Source organism: Chiloscyllium punctatum, chromosome 36 (assembly GCF_047496795.1).
Source record: "Chiloscyllium punctatum isolate Juve2018m chromosome 36, sChiPun1.3, whole genome shotgun sequence".
NCBI lineage: Eukaryota > Metazoa > Chordata > Chondrichthyes > Orectolobiformes > Hemiscylliidae > Chiloscyllium > Chiloscyllium punctatum.
The window spans coordinates 28,855,932-28,875,512 of record NC_092774.1 but is presented as its reverse complement, the minus strand read 5'-3'; the positions used below and the strand labels follow the sequence as shown (position 1 = coordinate 28,875,512).

General features: G+C 49.0%; 6 non-coding genes across 6 annotated transcripts; all 6 read left to right on the top strand.

The window, feature by feature from the left end:
* The first annotated feature begins 1,804 nt into the window (after nucleotides 1-1,804).
* trnam-cau (transfer RNA methionine (anticodon CAU)) lies at nucleotides 1,805-1,876 on the top strand. The gene has a single exon. It is a non-coding gene; the product is annotated as a tRNA-Met (tRNA).
* A 5,407-nt stretch (nucleotides 1,877-7,283) lies between these two features.
* Nucleotides 7,284-7,355, top strand: trnam-cau (transfer RNA methionine (anticodon CAU)). The gene has a single exon. It is a non-coding gene; the product is annotated as a tRNA-Met (tRNA).
* A 2,670-nt stretch (nucleotides 7,356-10,025) lies between these two features.
* Nucleotides 10,026-10,097, top strand: trnam-cau (transfer RNA methionine (anticodon CAU)). The gene has a single exon. It is a non-coding gene; the product is annotated as a tRNA-Met (tRNA).
* A 2,665-nt stretch (nucleotides 10,098-12,762) lies between these two features.
* On the top strand, nucleotides 12,763-12,834 carry trnam-cau (transfer RNA methionine (anticodon CAU)). The gene has a single exon. It is a non-coding gene; the product is annotated as a tRNA-Met (tRNA).
* Nucleotides 12,835-15,499: 2,665 nt separating this feature from the next.
* On the top strand, nucleotides 15,500-15,571 carry trnam-cau (transfer RNA methionine (anticodon CAU)). Its single transcript has one exon. It is a non-coding gene; the product is annotated as a tRNA-Met (tRNA).
* A 2,669-nt stretch (nucleotides 15,572-18,240) lies between these two features.
* Nucleotides 18,241-18,312, top strand: trnam-cau (transfer RNA methionine (anticodon CAU)). Its single transcript has one exon. It is a non-coding gene; the product is annotated as a tRNA-Met (tRNA).
* The last annotated feature ends 1,269 nt before the right edge of the window (nucleotides 18,313-19,581 follow it).

Sequence of the window (19,581 nt, the reverse complement as noted above, 5' to 3'; positions counted from 1 at the left end):
GTGCAAGTAGAAATAAAATGGTTTAATTATCCGCCAGTGGAGATAGTCCAGTTCCTGGGGATGAGACAAACATCAGCCCCCCCGGGGACAGAATGACAAGCAGATGTTCTGGAAAGGCTTTGCTGCTTGCAATTCTTGCAGCAATGTGGAATGTACTTCACACTGAGCAAGTTTCAGCTGGCTCAGAGTCTCCAATGTTCATTGCTGTGTTTGCCGCCAGCTCAGAGAGAGAACAATAGGCAGGACGTAGGAGTGAATAACGATCCGCGTGAGAATGCGAATAACTGTTAATGGAGACTGTTAGTGGCTAACAATACGTCGTGTGTCATAGCAGACGAGGTGATAAACAGGAGTCTTTTGTGTGGTAGGGGTCAAGGACATGGGGGAGTTCAGGCCCTATAGTTATAGAACTCGATATTGAAGACCGGAGGGCTGTAAGGTCTCCAAGTGGAAAATGAGATGTTGTTCTTTCATCTGGAGCTCGAACACTGCTGCAAGCCTGAGACAGGGATGTTGGCCAGGGAACAGGGTGATGTGTTAAAGTGGCAGGCAACCGCAAGGTCAGGGCCTTGAGTTTCTGCGGGCAGAAGCGGGATGTTCTGCGAAGCAGTCACCCAGTTTATGCTTCATGCTACGTTGGGCAAACGACACTGTGAGCAGCGAATGCGGTGGAATGAAATAGCAGCAGGGAGACTGGATGAGAAGCAACTGTTCGGGAAAGTCTTTGCCGCTTGCAATTCTGAGAGCAATCTCAAATGTACTTCATACTGAGCATGTCTCAGGTCGCTCAAGAGGTCTGGGGCATTACTTACGCGCGTGCTTTCTGGCTCGTTGGTCTAGGCGTATGATTCTCGCTTAGGGTCTGTTCCTGCGCTGATTTGCGAGAGGTCCCGGGTTCTAATCCCGGACGAGCCCGTGTTTTTTTTTTAAACTTGACTTGTGCAAAACTGCCTGATTAACTTTCTCAAAAAGCACCTTCGTGAAACCAGCGTGGGCTGCCTGGAGTACGAATGAGGCAGAAAACAGAGAAATGAAATGGTTGGAGATCGTGTTCAACAAGCTACTTGGATGCTGCCTGAACTGCTGTGCTCTTCCAGCACCACTAATCCAGAATCTGGTTTCCAGCATCTGCAGTCATTGTTTTTACCATAGTGCTCAACCGGTTGACGTGAGTGGTGCGGTGTTTGAGGAATGTCAGCAATCAAGGTAGATTGGAAAATTGGGACAGCTCTCCTCGGAGAACCGAACTTTTCCAAGTCATGAGGGACCTAGAAACAGGAAATAATGTTGTGAAAATGCTCCCACGCCTGAAAGGATCCATAACGATTCGGCAGAATTTTAAGTCACGAGGAAAAGAAGTAAAAGTGACATTAGGAAGAACGTTTTCGTACAGGGAGTGGTGAGGGTCAGTAAGTCCCTGTCTGACATTGACAAAGAGGAAGATTCAATGGACCCAAAAGGGAATTCGGTGGTCACGTTCAGATGTGCAGATTTCCGCTGAGAAGGCGAGAGAATGAAACGACTAGAGTCACACGTTTACTTAAGTGTAGAACCAGCAGAGCGAAGGTGGGCCGCAGAGCCTCCGTCTGCGCTGTGACACATGTTGTGATTCAGTGTGAAATCACAGTTCGACCGACAGAATGTGGGAATTTAGAAAAAAGTTTATATTTACACAGCCTCCATACGTCTGCGAAACAGCATATCACACGACAGCAGTGGAGGTCTTTGACATCAGGCTCGAAGGTGCCTGCAGCGTGCCAGACAAAAGCCTGAAGTGTTCTGTGCAACCAGCTCACCAAGCGGCGGCAGAGTGGCGCAGCGGGAGCGTGCTGGGCCCATAACCCAGAGGTCGATGGATCGAAACCATCCTCTGCTATCGTTCACTGTCACCTTGATCTGCTTTCTTCAACAAGCTGCCTTTGCATCTACTTGCCGATATGTTCATATCGATCCACTCCATTCAAACGGCATGGGTTTTAGAGGTCTCAGTGGTATTCTGTTCTTGGTCGGTTTCCTCTGAACTGAATCGCAAAACCGGTTCTCTACGATGCTAATGAGCTGTTAAAGTTGAAACTCAGACATCGTCCCCCACTTTTTGGACGGATACCACCGATTGTGAATAACCTCAGAGAGAGAGAGAGAGACAAGTGACAGACAGTCGCCGTGGAATCCAGGGGCTGAATGGCTTCTGTCTGCGCGAGAATGATGCTACGTGTTGCTGAGGGAGCAAAAATGGTTCTTTTTAACCGTCCCTTCCGTGTTGGACTGCCTGCAGTCCCTCAGCTCAGGGCGGTGGGGATGACTCTCAGTGAGTGAAGGTTTCACACGGATTCTCTTCATCTGGGACACTTGGGGCTCAGATGTTAACTGCTGCGCGGTCGCAGCAAAGAAAGCGATGCCCGCTTTGCAATAGACTTTCTGTAAGATTGCTGCGTGAAGACGATTTCTGAACACCAAGCAGGCTGCACAACAATGTGAATTTACCTGGGCGAAGAGTCCTCGGTGTTCATTTCTCTCTGTCCTGCCAGCACAGCATCTTTCTGTCTCTCCGATAACAGACCTTTGGAGAAAGTTCACAATCAAAGTTGTTCATGTTTCCCGCATTAATGTAACTGACACCTCTCACCCCAAGAGTTTCAGAGAGAGAGAGAGAGAGAAAGAGGGAGAGAAAGCAGAAGAGCGAATGGACTCTTACCCTCCCCCAACCCTACATTCCCCCACCCCCCTCCCCCCAGAACAACGTGCAAGTAGAAATAAAATGGTTTAATTATCCGCCAGTGGAGATAGTCCAGTTCCTGGGGATGAGACAAACATCAGCCCCCCCGGGGACAGAATGACAAGCAGATGTTCTGGAAAGGCTTTGCTGCTTGCAATTCTTGCAGCAATGTGGAATGTACTTCACACTGAACAAGGTTCAGCTGGCTCAGAGTCTCCAATGTTCATTGCTGTGTTTGCCGCCAGCTCAGAGAGAGAACAATAGGCAGGACGTAGGAGTGAATAACGATCCGCGTGAGAATGCGAATAACTGTTAATGGAGACTGTTAGTGGCTAACAATACGTCGTGTGTCATAGCAGACGAGGTGATAAACAGGAGTCTTTTGTGTGGTAGGGGTCAAGGACATGGGGGAGTTCAGGCCCTATAGTTATAGAACTCGATATTGAAGACCGGAGGGCTGTAAGGTCTCCAAGTGGAAAATGAGATGTTGTTCTTTCATCTGGAGCTCGAACACTGCTGCAAGTCTGAACAGGGATGTTGGCCAGGGAACAGGGTGATGTGTTAAAGTGGCAGGCAACCGCAAGGTCAGGGCCTTGAGTTTCTGCGGGCAGAAGCGGGATGTTCTGCGAAGCAGTCACCCAGTTTATGCTTCATGCTACGTTGGGCAAACGACACTGTGAGCAGCGAATGCGGTGGAATGAAATAGCAGCAGGGAGACTGGATGAGAAGCAACTGTTCGGGAAAGTCTTTGCCGCTTGCAATTCTGAGAGCAATCTCAAATGTACTTCATACTGAGCATGTCTCAGGTCGCTCAAGAGGTCTGGGGCATTACTTATGCGCGTGCTTTCTGGCTCGTTGGTCTAGGCGTATGATTCTCGCTTAGGGTCTGTTCCTGTGCTGATTTGCGAGAGGTCCCGGGTTCAAATCGCGGACGAGCCCGTGTTTTTTTTTTAAACTTGACTTGTGCAAAACTGCCTGATTAACTTTCTCAAAAAGCACCTTCGTGAAACCAGCGTGGGCTGCCTGGAGTACGAATGAGGCAGAAAACAGAGAAATGAAATGGTTGGAGATCGTGTTCAACAAGCTACTTGGATGCTGCCTGAACTGCTGTGCTCTTCCAGCACCACTAATCCAGAATCTGGTTTCCAGCATCTGCAGTCATTGTTTTTACCATAGTGCTCAACCGGTTGACGTGAGTGGTGCGGTGTTTGAGGAATGTCAGCAATCAAGGTAGATTGGAAAATTGGGACAGCTCTCCTCGGAGAACCGAACTTTTCCAAGTCATGAGGGACCTAGAAACAGGAAATAATGTTGTGAAAATGCTCCCACGCCTGAAAGGATCCATAACGATTCGGCAGAATTTTAAGTCACGAGGAAAAGAAGTAAAAGTGACATTAGGAAGAACGTTTTCGTACAGGGAGTGGTGAGGGTCAGTAAGTCCCTGTCTGACATTGACAAAGAGGAAGATTCAATGGACCCAAAAGGGAATTCGGTGGTCACGTTCAGATGTGCAGATTTCCGCTGAGAAGGCGAGAGAATGAAACGACTAGAGTCACACGTTTACTTAAGTGTAGAACCAGCAGAGCGAAGGTGGGCCGCAGAGCCTCCGTCTGCGCTGTGACACATGTTGTGATTCAGTGTGAAATCACAGTTCGACCGACAGAATGTGGGAATTTAGTAAAAAGTTTATATTTACACAGCCTCCATACGTCTGCGAAACAGCATATCACACGACAGCAGTGGAGGTCTTTGACATCAGGCTGGAAGGTGCCTGCAGCGTGCCAGACAAAAGCCTGAAGTGTTCTGTGCAACCAGCTACCCAAGCGGCAGCAGAGTGGCGCAGCGGGAGCGTGCTGGGCCCATAACCCAGAGATCGATGGATCGAAAACATCCTCTGCTATCGTTCACTGTCACCTTGACCTGCTTTCTTTAGCAAGCTGCCTTTGCATCTACTTGCCGATATGTTCATATCGATCCACTCCATTCAAACGGCATGGGTTTTAGAGGTCTCAGTGGTATTCTGTTCTTGGTCGGTTTCCTCTGAACTGAATCGCAAAACCGGTTCTCTACGATGCTAATGAGCTGTTAAAGTTGAAACTCAGACATCGTCCCCCACTTTTTGGACGGATACCACCGATTGTGAATAACCTCAGAGAGAGAGAGAGAGACAAGTGACAGACAGTCGCCGTGGAATCCATGGGCTGAATGGCTTCTGTCTGCGCGAGAATGATGCTACGTGTTGCTGAGGGAGCAAAAATGGTTCATTTTTAACCGTCCCTTCCGTGTTGGACTGCCTGCAGTCCCTCAGCTCAGGGCGGTGGGGATGACTCTCAGTGAGTGAAGGTTTCACACGGATTCTCTTCATCTGGGACACTTGGGGCTCAGATGTTAACTGCTGCGCGGTCGCAGCAAAGAAAGCGATGCCCGCTTTGCAATAGACTTTCTGTAAGATTGCTGCGTGAAGACGATTTCTGAACACCAAGCAGGCTGCACAACAATGTGAATTTACCTGGGCGAAGAGTCCTCGGTGTTCATTTCTCTCTGTCCTGCCAGCACAGCATCTTTCTGTCTCTCCGATAACAGACCTTTGGAGAAAGTTCACAATCAAAGTTGTTCATGTTCCCCGCATTAATGTAACTGACACCTCTCACCCCAAGAGTTTCAGAGAGAGAGATAGAGAAAGAGGGAGAGAAAGCAGAAGAGCGAATGGACTCTTACCCTCCCCCAACCCTACATTCCCCCACCCCCCTCCCCCCAGAACAACGTGCAAGTAGAAATAAAATGGTTTAATTATCCGCCAGTGGAGATAGTCCAGTTCCTGGGGATGAGACAAACATCAGCCCCCCCCGGGGACAGAATGACAAGCAGATGTTCTGGAAAGGCTTTGCTGCTTGCAATTCTTGCAGCAATGTGGAATGTACTTCACACTGAGCAAGTTTCAGCTGGCTCAGAGTCTCCAATGTTCATTGCTGTGTTTGCCGCCAGCTCAGAGAGAGAACAATAGGCAGGACGTAGGAGTGAATAACGATCCGCGTGAGAATGCGAATAACTGTTAATGGAGACTGTTAGTGGCTAACAATACGTCGTGTGTCATAGCAGACGAGGTGATAAACAGGAGTCTTTTGTGTGGTAGGGGTCAAGGACATGGGGGAGTTCAGGCCCTATAGTTATAGAACTCGATATTGAAGACCGGAGGGCTGTAAGGTCTCCAAGTGGAAAATGAGATGTTGTTCTTTCATCTGGAGCTCGAACACTGCTGCAAGCCTGAGACAGGGATGTTGGCCAGGGAACAGGGTGATGTGTTAAAGTGGCAGACAACCGCAAGGTCAGGGCCTTGAGTTTCTGCGGGCAGAAGCGGGATGTTCTGCGAAGCAGTCACCCAGTTTATGCTTCATGCTACGTTGGGCAAACGACACTGTGAGCAGCGAATGCGGTGGAATGAAATAGCAGCAGGGAGACTGGATGAGAAGCAGCTGTTCGGGAAAGTCTTTGCCGCTTGCAATTCTGAGAGCAATCTCAAATGTATTTCATACTGAGCATGTCTCAGGTCGCTCAAGAGGTCTGGGGCATTTTCTGCGCGCGTGCTTTCTGGCTCGTTGGTCTAGGCGTATGATTCTCGCTAAGGGTCTGTTACTGCGCTGATTTGCGAGAGGTCCCTGGTTCAAATCCCGGACGAGCCCGTGTTTTTTTTTAACTTGACTTGTGCAAAACTGCCTGATTAACTTTCTCAAAAAGCACCTTCGTGAAACCAGCGTGGGCTGCCTGGAGTACGAATGAGGCAGAAAACAGAGAAATGAAATGGTTGGAGATCGTGTTCAACAAGCTACTTGGATGCTGCCTGAACTGCTGTGCTCTTCCAGCACCACTAATCCAGAATCTGGTTTCCAGCATCTGCAGTCATTGTTTTTACCATAGTGCTCAACCGGTTGACGTGAGTGGTGCGGTGTTTGAGGAATGTCAGCAATCAAGGTAGATTGGAAAATTGGGACAGCTCTCCTCGGAGAACCGAACTTTTCCAAGTCATGAGGGACCTAGAAACAGGAAATAATGTTGTGAAAATGCTCCCACGCCTGAAAGGATCCATAACGATTCGGCAGAATTTTAAGTCACGAGGAAAAGAAGTAAAAGTGACATTAGGAAGAACGTTTTCGTACAGGGAGTGGTGAGGGTCAGTAAGTCCCTGTCTGACATTGACAAAGAGGAAGATTCAATGGACCCAAAAGGGAATTCGGTGGTCACGTTCAGATGTGCAGATTTCCGCTGAGAAGGTGAGAGAATGAAACGACTAGAGTCACACGTTTACTTAAGTGTAGAACCAGCAGAGCGAAGGTGGGCCGCAGAGCCTCCGTCTGCGCTGTGACACATGTTGTGATTCAGTGTGAAATCACAGTTCGACCGACAGAATGTGGGAATTTAGAAAAAAGTTTATATTTACACAGCCTCCATACGTCTGCGAAACAGCATATCACACGACAGCAGTGGAGGTCTTTGACATCAGGCTCGAAGGTGCCTGCCGCGTGCCAGACAAAAGCCTGAAGTGTTCTGTGCAACCAGCTACCCAAGCGGCAGCAGAGTGGCGCAGCGGGAGCGTGCTGGGCCCATAACCCAGAGGTCGATGGATCGAAACCATCCTCTGCTATCGTTCACTGTCACCTTGATCTGCTTTCTTTAGCAAGCTGCCTTTGCATCTACTTGCCGATATGTTCATATCGATCCACTCCATTCAAACGGCTTGGGTTTTAGAGGTCTCAGTGGTATTCTGTTCTTGGTCGGTTTCCTCTGAACTGAATCGCAAAACCGGTTCTCTACGATGCTAATGAGCTGTTAAAGTTGAAACTCAGACATCGTCCCCCACTTTTTGGACGGATACCACCGATTGTGAATAACCTCAGAGAGAGAGAGAGAGACAAGTGACAGACAGTCGCCGTGGAATCCATGGGCTGAATGGCTTCTGTCTGCGCGAGAATGATGCTACGTGTTGCTGAGGGAGCAAAAATGGTTCATTTTTAACCGTCCCTTCCGTGTTGGACTGCCTGCAGTCCCTCAGCTCAGGGCGGTGGGGATGACTCTCAGTGAGTGAAGGTTTCACACGGATTCTCTTCATCTGGGACACTTGGGGCTCAGATGTTAACTGCTGCGCGGTCGCAGCAAAGAAAGCGATGCCCGCTTTGCAATAGACTTTCTGTAAGATTGCTGCGTGAAGACGATTTCTGAACACCAAGCAGGCTGCACAACAATGTGAATTTACCTGGGCGAAGAGTCCTCGGTGTTCATTTCTCTCTGTCCTGCCAGCACAGCATCTTTCTGTCTCTCCGATAACAGACCTTTGGAGAAAGTTCACAATCAAAGTTGTTCATGTTCCCCGCATTAATGTAACTGACACCTCTCACCCCAAGAGTTTCAGAGAGAGAGAGAGAGAGAAAGAGGGAGAGAAAGCAGAAGAGCGAATGGACTCTTACCCTCCCCCAACCCTACATTCCCCCACCCCCCTCCCCCCAGAACAACGTGCAAGTAGAAATAAAATGGTTTAATTATCCGCCAGTGGAGATAGTCCAGTTCCTGGGGATGAGACAAACATCAGCCCCCCCGGGGACAGAATGACAAGCAGATGTTCTGGAAAGGCTTTGCTGCTTGCAATTCTTGCAGCAATGTGGAATGTACTTCACACTGAGCAAGTTTCAGCTGGCTCAGAGTCTCCAATGTTCATTGCTGTGTTTGCCGCCAGCTCAGAGAGAGAACAATAGGCAGGACGTAGGAGTGAATAACGATCCGCGTGAGAATGCGAATAACTGTTAATGGAGACTGTTAGTGGCTAACAATACGTCGTGTGTCATAGCAGACGAGGTGATAAACAGGAGTCTTTTGTGTGGTAGGGGTCAAGGACATGGGGGAGTTCAGGCCCTATAGTTATAGAACTCGATATTGAAGACCGGAGGGCTGTAAGGTCTCCAAGTGGAAAATGAGATGTTGTTCTTTCATCTGGAGCTCGAACACTGCTGCAAGCCTGAGACAGGGATGTTGGCCAGGGAACAGGGTGATGTGTTAAAGTGGCAGGCAACCGCAAGGTCAGGGCCTTGAGTTTCTGCGGGCAGAAGCGGGATGTTCTGCGAAGCAGTCACCCAGTTTATGCTTCATGCTACGTTGGGCAAACGACACTGTGAGCAGCGAATGCGGTGGAATGAAATAGCAGCAGGGAGACTGGATGAGAAGCAACTGTTCGGGAAAGTCTTTGCCGCTTGCAATTCTGAGAGCAATCTCAAATGTACTTCATACTGAGCATGTCTCAGGTCGCTCAAGAGGTCTGGGGCATTACTTACGCGCGTGCTTTCTGGCTCGTTGGTCTAGGCGTATGATTCTCGCTTAGGGTCTGTTCCTGCGCTGATTTGCGAGAGGTCCCGGGTTCAAATCCCGGACGAGCCCGTGTTTTTTTTTTAAACTTGACTTGTGCAAAACTGCCTGATTAACTTTCTCAAAAAGCACCTTCGTGAAACCAGCGTGGGCTGCCTGGAGTACGAATGAGGCAGAAAACAGAGAAATGAAATGGTTGGAGATCGTGTTCAACAAGCTACTTGGATGCTGCCTGAACTGCTGTGCTCTTCCAGCACCACTAATCCAGAATCTGGTTTCCAGCATCTGCAGTCATTGTTTTTACCATAGTGCTCAACCGGTTGACGTGAGTGGTGCGGTGTTTGAGGAATGTCAGCAATCAAGGTAGATTGGAAAATTGGGACAGCTCTCCTCGGAGAACCGAACATTTCCAAGTCATGAGGGACCTAGAAACAGGAAATAATGTTGTGAAAATGCTCCCACGCCTGAAAGGATCCATAACGATTCGGCAGAATTTTAAGTCACGAGGAAAAGAAGTAAAAGTGACATTAGGAAGAACGTTTTCGTACAGGGAGTGGTGAGGGTCAGTAAGTCCCTGTCTGACATTGACAAAGAGGAAGATTCAATGGACCCAAAAGGGAATTCGGTGGTCACGTTCAGATGTGCAGATTTCCGCTGAGAAGGCGAGAGAATGAAACGACTAGAGTCACACGTTTACTTAAGTGTAGAACCAGCAGAGCGAAGGTGGGCCGCAGAGCCTCCGTCTGCGCTGTGACACATGTTGTGATTCAGTGTGAAATCACAGTTCGACCGACAGAATGTGGGAATTTAGAAAAAAGTTTATATTTACACAGCCTCCATACGTCTGCGAAACAGCATATCACACGACAGCAGTGGAGGTCTTTGACATCAGGCTCGAAGGTGCCTGCAGCGTGCCAGACAACAGCCTGAAGTGTTCTGTGCAACCAGCTTGCCAAACGGCAGCAGAGTGGCGCAGCGGGAGCGTGCTGGGCCCATAACCCAGAGGTCGATGGATCGAAACCATCCTCTGCTATCGTTCACTGTCACCTTGATCTGCTTTCTTCAACAAGCTGCCTTTGCATCTACTTGCCGATATGTTCATATCGATCCACTCCATTCAAACGGCATGGGTTTTAGAGGTCTCAGTGGTATTCTGTTCTTGGTCGGTTTCCTCTGAATCGCAAAACCGGTTCTCTACGATGCTAATGAGCTGTTAAAGTTGAAACTCAGACATCGTCCCCCACTTTTTGGACGGATACCACCGATTGTGAATAACCTCAGAGAGAGAGAGAGAGACAAGTGACAGACAGTCGCCGTGGAATCCATGGGCTGAATGGCTTCTGTCTGCGCGAGAATGATGCTACGTGTTGCTGAGGGAGCAAAAATGGTTCATTTTTAACCGTCCCTTCCGTGTTGGACTGCCTGCAGTCCCTCAGCTCAGGGCGGTGGGGATGACTCTCAGTGAGTGAAGGTTTCACTCGGATTCTCTTCATCTGGGACACTTGGGGCTCAGATGTTAACTGCTGCGCGGTCGCAGCAAAGAAAGCGATGCCCGCTTTGCAATAGACTTTCTGTAAGATTGCTGCGTGAAGACGATTTCTGAACACCAAGCAGGCTGCACAACAATGTGAATTTACCTGGGCGAAGAGTCCTCGGTGTTCATTTCTCTCTGTCCTGCCAGCACAGCATCTTTCTGTCTCTCCGATAACAGACCTTTGGAGAAAGTTCACAATCAAAGTTGTTCATGTTCCCCGCATTAATGTAACTGACACCTCTCACCCCAAGAGTTTCAGAGAGAGAGAGAGAGAGAAAGAGGGAGAGAAAGCAGAAGAGCGAATGGACTCTTACCCTCCCCCAACCCTACATTCCCCCACCCCCCTCCCCCCAGAACAACGTGCAAGTAGAAATAAAATGGTTTAATTATCCGCCAGTGGAGATAGTCCAGTTCCTGGGGATGAGACAAACATCAGCCCCCCCGGGGACAGAATGACAAGCAGATGTTCTGGAAAGGCTTTGCTGCTTGCAATTCTTGCAGCAATGTGGAATGTACTTCACACTGAGCAAGTTTCAGCTGGCTCAGAGTCTCCAATGTTCATTGCTGTGTTTGCCGCCAGCTCAGAGAGAGAACAATAGGCAGGACGTAGGAGTGAATAACGATCCGCGTGAGAATGCGAATAACTGTTAATGGAGACTGTTAGTGGCTAACAATACGTCGTGTGTCATAGCAGACGAGGTGATAAACAGGAGTCTTTTGTGTGGTAGGGGTCAAGGACATGGGGGAGTTCAGGCCCTATAGTTATAGAACTCGATATTGAAGACCGGAGGGCTGTAAGGTCTCCAAGTGGAAAATGAGATGTTGTTCTTTCATCTGGAGCTCGAACACTGCTGCAAGCCTGAGACAGGGATGTTGGCCAGGGAACAGGGTGATGTGTTAAAGTGGCAGGCAACCGCAAGGTCAGGGCCTTGAGTTTCTGCGGGCAGAAGCGGGATGTTCTGCGAAGCAGTCACCCAGTTTATGCTTCATGCTACGTTGGGCAAACGACACTGTGAGCAGCGAATGCGGTGGAATGAAATAGCAGCAGGGAGACTGGATGAGAAGCAACTGTTCGGGAAAGTCTTTGCCGCTTGCAATTCTGAGAGCAATCTCAAATGTACTTCATACTGAGCATGTCTCAGGTCGCTCAAGAGGTCTGGGGCATTACTTACGCGCGTGCTTTCTGGCTCGTTGGTCTAGGCGTATGATTCTCGCTTAGGGTCTGTTCCTGCGCTGATTTGCGAGAGGTCCCGGGTTCAAATCCCGGACGAGCCCGTGTTTTTTTTTTAAACTTGACTTGTGCAAAACTGCCTGATTAACTTTCTCAAAAAGCACCTTCGTGAAACCAGCGTGGGCTGCCTGGAGTACGAATGAGGCAGAAAACAGAGAAATGAAATGGTTGGAGATCGTGTTCAACAAGCTACTTGGATGCTGCCTGAACTGCTGTGCTCTTCCAGCACCACTAATCCAGAATCTGGTTTCCAGCATCTGCAGTCATTGTTTTTACCATAGTGCTCAACCGGTTGACGTGAGTGGTGCGGTGTTTGAGGAATGTCAGCAATCAAGGTAGATTGGAAAATTGGGACAGCTCTCCTCGGAGAACCGAACATTTCCAAGTCATGAGGGACCTAGAAACAGGAAATAATGTTGTGAAAATGCTCCCACGCCTGAAAGGATCCATAACGATTCGGCAGAATTTTAAGTCACGAGGAAAAGAAGTAAAAGTGACATTAGGAAGAACGTTTTCGTACAGGGAGTGGTGAGGGTCAGTAAGTCCCTGTCTGACATTGACAAAGAGGAAGATTCAATGGACCCAAAAGGGAATTCGGTGGTCACGTTCAGATGTGCAGATTTCCGCTGAGAAGGTGAGAGAATGAAACGACTAGAGTCACACGTTTACTTAAGTGTAGAACCAGCAGAGCGAAGGTGGGCCGCAGAGCCTCCGTCTGCGCTGTGACACATGTTGTGATTCAGTGTGAAATCACAGTTCGACCGACAGAATGTGGGAATTTAGAAAAAAGTTTATATTTACACAGCCTCCATACGTCTGCGAAACAGCATATCACACGACAGCAGTGGAGGTCTTTGACATCAGGCTCGAAGGTGCCTGCAGCGTGCCAGACAACAGCCTGAAGTGTTCTGTGCAACCAGCTTGCCAAACGGCAGCAGAGTGGCGCAGCGGGAGCGTGCTGGGCCCATAACCCAGAGGTCGATGGATCGAAACCATCCTCTGCTATCGTTCACTGTCACCTTGATCTGCTTTCTTCAACAAGCTGCCTTTGCATCTACTTGCCGATATGTTCATATCGATCCACTCCATTCAAACGGCATGGGTTTTAGAGGTCTCAGTGGTATTCTGTTCTTGGTCGGTTTCCTCTGAATCGCAAAACCGGTTCTCTACGATGCTAATGAGCTGTTAAAGTTGAAACTCAGACATCGTCCCCCACTTTTTGGACGGATACCACCGATTGTGAATAACCTCAGAGAGAGAGAGAGAGACAAGTGACAGACAGTCGCCGTGGAATCCATGGGCTGAATGGCTTCTGTCTGCGCGAGAATGATGCTACGTGTTGCTGAGGGAGCAAAAATGGTTCATTTTTAACCGTCCCTTCCGTGTTGGACTGCCTGCAGTCCCTCAGCTCAGGGCGGTGGGGATGACTCTCAGTGAGTGAAGGTTTCACTCGGATTCTCTTCATCTGGGACACTTGGGGCTCAGATGTTAACTGCTGCGCGGTCGCAGCAAAGAAAGCGATGCCCGCTTTGCAATAGACTTTCTGTAAGATTGCTGCGTGAAGACGATTTCTGAACACCAAGCAGGCTGCACAACAATGTGAATTTACCTGGGCGAAGAGTCCTCGGTGTTCATTTCTCTCTGTCCTGCCAGCACAGCATCTTTCTGTCTCTCCGATAACAGACCTTTGGAGAAAGTTCACAATCAAAGTTGTTCATGTTCCCCGCATTAATGTAACTGACACCTCTCACCCCAAGAGTTTCAGAGAGAGAGAGAGAGAGAAAGAGGGAGAGAAAGCAGAAGAGCGAATGGACTCTTACCCTCCCCCAACCCTACATTCCCCCACCCCCCTCCCCCCAGAACAACGTGCAAGTAGAAATAAAATGGTTTAATTATCCGCCAGTGGAGATAGTCCAGTTCCTGGGGATGAGACAAACATCAGCCCCCCCGGGGACAGAATGACAAGCAGATGTTCTGGAAAGGCTTTGCTGCTTGCAATTCTTGCAGCAATGTGGAATGTACTTCACACTGAGCAAGTTTCAGCTGGCTCAGAGTCTCCAATGTTCATTGCTGTGTTTGCCGCCAGCTCAGAGAGAGAACAATAGGCAGGACGTAGGAGTGAATAACGATCCGCGTGAGAATGCGAATAACTGTTAATGGAGACTGTTAGTGGCTAACAATACGTCGTGTGTCATAGCAGACGAGGTGATAAACAGGAGTCTTTTGTGTGGTAGGGGTCAAGGACATGGGGGAGTTCAGGCCCTATAGTTATAGAACTCGATATTGAAGACCGGAGGGCTGTAAGGTCTCCAAGTGGAAAATGAGATGTTGTTCTTTCATCTGGAGCTCGAACACTGCTGCAAGCCTGAGACAGGGATGTTGGCCAGGGAACAGGGTGATGTGTTAAAGTGGCAGGCAACCGCAAGGTCAGGGCCTTGAGTTTCTGCGGGCAGAAGCGGGATGTTCTGCGAAGCAGTCACCCAGTTTATGCTTCATGCTACGTTGGGCAAACGACACTGTGAGCAGCGAATGCGGTGGAATGAAATAGCAGCAGGGAGACTGGATGAGAAGCAACTGTTCGGGAAAGTCTTTGCCGCTTGCAATTCTGAGAGCAATCTCAAATGTACTTCATACTGAGCATGTCTCAGGTCGCTCAAGAGGTCTGGGGCATTACTTACGCGCGTGCTTTCTGGCTCGTTGGTCTAGGCGTATGATTCTCGCTTAGGGTCTGTTCCTGCGCTGATTTGCGAGAGGTCCCGGGTTCAAATCCCGGACGAGCCCGTGTTTTTTTTTTAAACTTGACTTGTGCAAAACTGCCTGATTAACTTTCTCAAAAAGCACCTTCGTGAAACCAGCGTGGGCTGCCTGGAGTACGAATGAGGCAGAAAACAGAGAAATGAAATGGTTGGAGATCGTGTTCAACAAGCTACTTGGATGCTGCCTGAACTGCTGTGCTCTTCCAGCACCACTAATCCAGAATCTGGTTTCCAGCATCTGCAGTCATTGTTTTTACCATAGTGCTCAACCGGTTGACGTGAGTGGTGCGGTGTTTGAGGAATGTCAGCAATCAAGGTAGATTGGAAAATTGGGACAGCTCTCCTCGGAGAACCGAACTTTTCCAAGTCATGAGGGACCTAGAAACAGGAAATAATGTTGTGAAAATGCTCCCACGCCTGAAAGGATCCATAACGATTCGGCAGAATTTTAAGTCACGAGGAAAAGAAGTAAAAGTGACATTAGGAAGAACGTTTTCGTACAGGGAGTGGTGAGGGTCAGTAAGTCCCTGTCTGACATTGACAAAGAGGAAGATTCAATGGACCCAAAAGGGAATTCGGTGGTCACGTTCAGATGTGCAGATTTCCGCTGAGAAGGCGAGAGAATGAAACGACTAGAGTCACACGTTTACTTAAGTGTAGAACCAGCAGAGCGAAGGTGGGCCGCAGAGCCTCCGTCTGCGCTGTGACACATGTTGTGATTCAGTGTGAAATCACAGTTCGACCGACAGAATGTGGGAATTTAGAAAAAAGTTTATATTTACACAGCCTCCATACGTCTGCGAAACAGCATATCACACGACAGCAGTGGAGGTCTTTGACATCAGGCTCGAAGGTGCCTGCAGCGTGCCAGACAACAGCCTGAAGTGTTCTGTGCAACCAGCTTGCCAAGCGGCAGCAGAGTGGCGCAGCGGGAGCGTGCTGGGCCCATAACCCAGAGGTCGATGGATCGAAACCATCCTCTGCTATCGTTCACTGTCACCTTGATCTGCTTCCTTCAGCACGCTGCCTTTGCATCTACTTGCCGATATGTTCATATCGATCCACTCCATTCAAACGGCATGGGTTTTAGAGGTCTCAGTGGTATTCTGTTCTTGGTCGGTTTCCTCTGAACTGAATCGCAAAACCGGTTCTCTACGATGCTAATGAGCTGTTAAAGTTGAAACTCAGACATCGTCCCCCACTTTTTGGACGGATACCACCGATTGTGAATAACCTCAGAGAGAGAGAGAGAGACAAGTGACAGACAGTCGCCGTGGAATCCATGGGCTGAATGGCTTCTGTCTGCGCGAGAATGATGCTACGTGTTGCTGAGGGAGCAAAAATGGTTCATTTTTAACCGTCCCTTCCGTGTTGGACTGCCTGCAGTCCCTCAGCTCAGGGCGGTGGGGATGACTCTCAGTGAGTGAAGGTTTCACTCGGATTCTCTTCATCTGGGACACTTGGGGCTCAGATGTTAACTGCTGCGCGGTCGCAGCAAAGAAAGCGATGCCCGCTTTGCAATAGACTTTCTGTAAGATTGCTGCGTGAAGACGATTTCTGAACACCAAGCAGGCTGCACAACAATGTGAATTTACCTGGGCGAAGAGTCCTCGGTGTTCATTTCTCTCTGTCCTGCCAGCACAGCATCTTTCTGTCTCTCCGATAACAGACCTTTGGAGAAAGTTCACAATCAAAGTTGTTCATGTTCCCCGCATTAATGTAACTGACACCTCTCACCCCAAGAGTTTCAGAGAGAGAGAGAGAGAGAAAGAGGGAGAGAAAGCAGAAGAGCGAATGGACTCTTACCCTCCCCCAACCCTACATTCCCCCACCCCCCTCCCCCCAGAACAACGTGCAAGTAGAAATAAAATGGTTTAATTATCCGCCAGTGGAGATAGTCCAGTTCCTGGGGATGAGACAAACATCAGCCCCCCCCGGGGACAGAATGACAAGCAGATGTTCTGGAAAGGCTTTGCTGCTTGCAATTCTTGCAGCAATGTGGAATGTACTTCACACTGAGCAAGTTTCAGCTGGCTCAGAGTCTCCAATGTTCATTGCTGTGTTTGCCGCCAGCTCAGAGAGAGAACAATAGGCAGGACGTAGGAGTGAATAACGATCCGCGTGAGAATGCGAATAACTGTTAATGGAGACTGTTAGTGGCTAACAATACGTCGTGTGTCATAGCAGACGAGGTGATAAACAGGAGTCTTTTGTGTGGTAGGGGTCAAGGACATGGGGGAGTTCAGGCCCTATAGTTATAGAACTCGATATTGAAGACCGGAGGGCTGTAAGGTCTCCAAGTGGAAAATGAGATGTTGTTCTTTCATCTGGAGCTCGAACACTGCTGCAAGCCTGAGACAGGGATGTTGGCCAGGGAACAGGGTGATGTGTTAAAGTGGCAGACAACCGCAAGGTCAGGGCCTTGAGTTTCTGCGGGCAGAAGCGGGATGTTCTGCGAAGCAGTCACCCAGTTTATGCTTCATGCTACGTTGGGCAAACGACACTGTGAGCAGCGAATGCGGTGGAATGAAATAGCAGCAGGGAGACTGGATGAGAAGCAGCTGTTCGGGAAAGTCTTTGCCGCTTGCAATTCTGAGAGCAATCTCAAATGTATTTCATACTGAGCATGTCTCAGGTCGCTCAAGAGGTCTGGGGCATTTTCTGCGCGCGTGCTTTCTGGCTCGTTGGTCTAGGCGTATGATTCTCGCTAAGGGTCTGTTACTGCGCTGATTTGCGAGAGGTCCCTGGTTCAAATCCCGGACGAGCCCGTGTTTTTTTTTAACTTGACTTGTGCAAAACTGCCTGATTAACTTTCTCAAAAAGCACCTTCGTGAAACCAGCGTGGGCTGCCTGGAGTACGAATGAGGCAGAAAACAGAGAAATGAAATGGTTGGAGATCGTGTTCAACAAGCTACTTGGATGCTGCCTGAACTGCTGTGCTCTTCCAGCACCACTAATCCAGAATCTGGTTTCCAGCATCTGCAGTCATTGTTTTTACCATAGTGCTCAACCGGTTGACGTGAGTGGTGCGGTGTTTGAGGAATGTCAGCAATCAAGGTAGATTGGAAAATTGGGACAGCTCTCCTCGGAGAACCGAACTTTTCCAAGTCATGAGGGACCTAGAAACAGGAAATAATGTTGTGAAAATGCTCCCACGCCTGAAAGGATCCATAACGATTCGGCAGAATTTTAAGTCACGAGGAAAAGAAGTAAAAGTGACATTAGGAAGAACGTTTTCGTACAGGGAGTGGTGAGGGTCAGTAAGTCCCTGTCTGACATTGACAAAGAGGAAGATTCAATGGACCCAAAAGGGAATTCGGTGGTCACGTTCAGATGTGCAGATTTCCGCTGAGAAGGTGAGAGAATGAAACGACTAGAGTCACACGTTTACTTAAGTGTAGAACCAGCAGAGCGAAGGTGGGCCGCAGAGCCTCCGTCTGCGCTGTGACACATGTTGTGATTCAGTGTGAAATCACAGTTCGACCGACAGAATGTGGGAATTTAGAAAAAAGTTTATATTTACACAGCCTCCATACGTCTGCGAAACAGCATATCACACGACAGCAGTGGAGGTCTTTGACATCAGGCTCGAAGGTGCCTGCCGCGTGCCAGACAAAAGCCTGAAGTGTTCTGTGCAACCAGCTACCCAAGCGGCAGCAGAGTGGCGCAGCGGGAGCGTGCTGGGCCCATAACCCAGAGGTCGATGGATCGAAACCATCCTCTGCTATCGTTCACTGTCACCTTGATCTGCTTTCTTTAGCAAGCTGCCTTTGCATCTACTTGCCGATATGTTCATATCGATCCACTCCATTCAAACGGCATGGGTTTTAGAGGTCTCAGTGGTATTCTGTTCTTGGTCGGTTTCCTCTGAACTGAATCGCAAAACCGGTTCTCTACGATGCTAATGAGCTGTTAAAGTTGAAACTCAGACATCGTCCCCCACTTTTTGGACGGATACCACCGATTGTGAATAACCTCAGAGAGAGAGAGAGAGAGACAAGTGACAGACAGTCGCCGTGGAATCCATGGGCTGAATGGCTTCTGTCTGCGCGAGAATGATGCTACGTGTTGCTGAGGGAGCAAAAATGGTTCATTTTTAACCGTCCCTTCCGTGTTGGACTGCCTGCAGTCCCTCAGCTCAGGGCGGTGGGGATGACTCTCAGTGAGTGAAGGTTTCACACGGATTCTCTTCATCTGGGACACTTGGGGCTCAGATGTTAACTGCTGCGCGGTCGCAGCAAAGAAAGCGATGCCCGCTTTGCAATAGACTTTCTGTAAGATTGCTGCGTGAAGACGATTTCTGAACACCAAGCAGGCTGCACAACAATGTGAATTTACCTGGGCGAAGAGTCCTCGGTGTTCATTTCTCTCTGTCCTGCCAGCACAGCATCTTTCTGTCTCTCCGATAACAGACCTTTGGAGAAAGTTCACAATCAAAGTTGTTCATGTTCCCCGCATTAATGTAACTGACACCTCTCACCCCAAGAGTTTCAGAGAGAGAGATAGAGAAAGAGGGAGAGAAAGCAGAAGAGCGAATGGACTCTTACCCTCCCCCAACCCTACATTCCCCCACCCCCCTCCCCCCAGAACAACGTGCAAGTAGAAATAAAATGGTTTAATTATCCGCCAGTGGAGATAGTCCAGTTCCTGGGGATGAGACAAACATCAGCCCCCCCCGGGGACAGAATGACAAGCAGATGTTCTGGAAAGGCTTTGCTGCTTGCAATTCTTGCAGCAATGTGGAATGTACTTCACACTGAGCAAGTTTCAGCTGGCTCAGAGTCTCCAATGTTCATTGCTGTGTTTGCCGCCAGCTCAGAGAGAGAACAATAGGCAGGACGTAGGAGTGAATAACGATCCGCGTGAGAATGCGAATAACTGTTAATGGAGACTGTTAGTGGCTAACAATACGTCGTGTGTCATAGCAGACGAGGTGATAAACAGGAGTCTTTTGTGTGGTAGGGGTCAAGGACATGGGGGAGTTCAGGCCCTATAG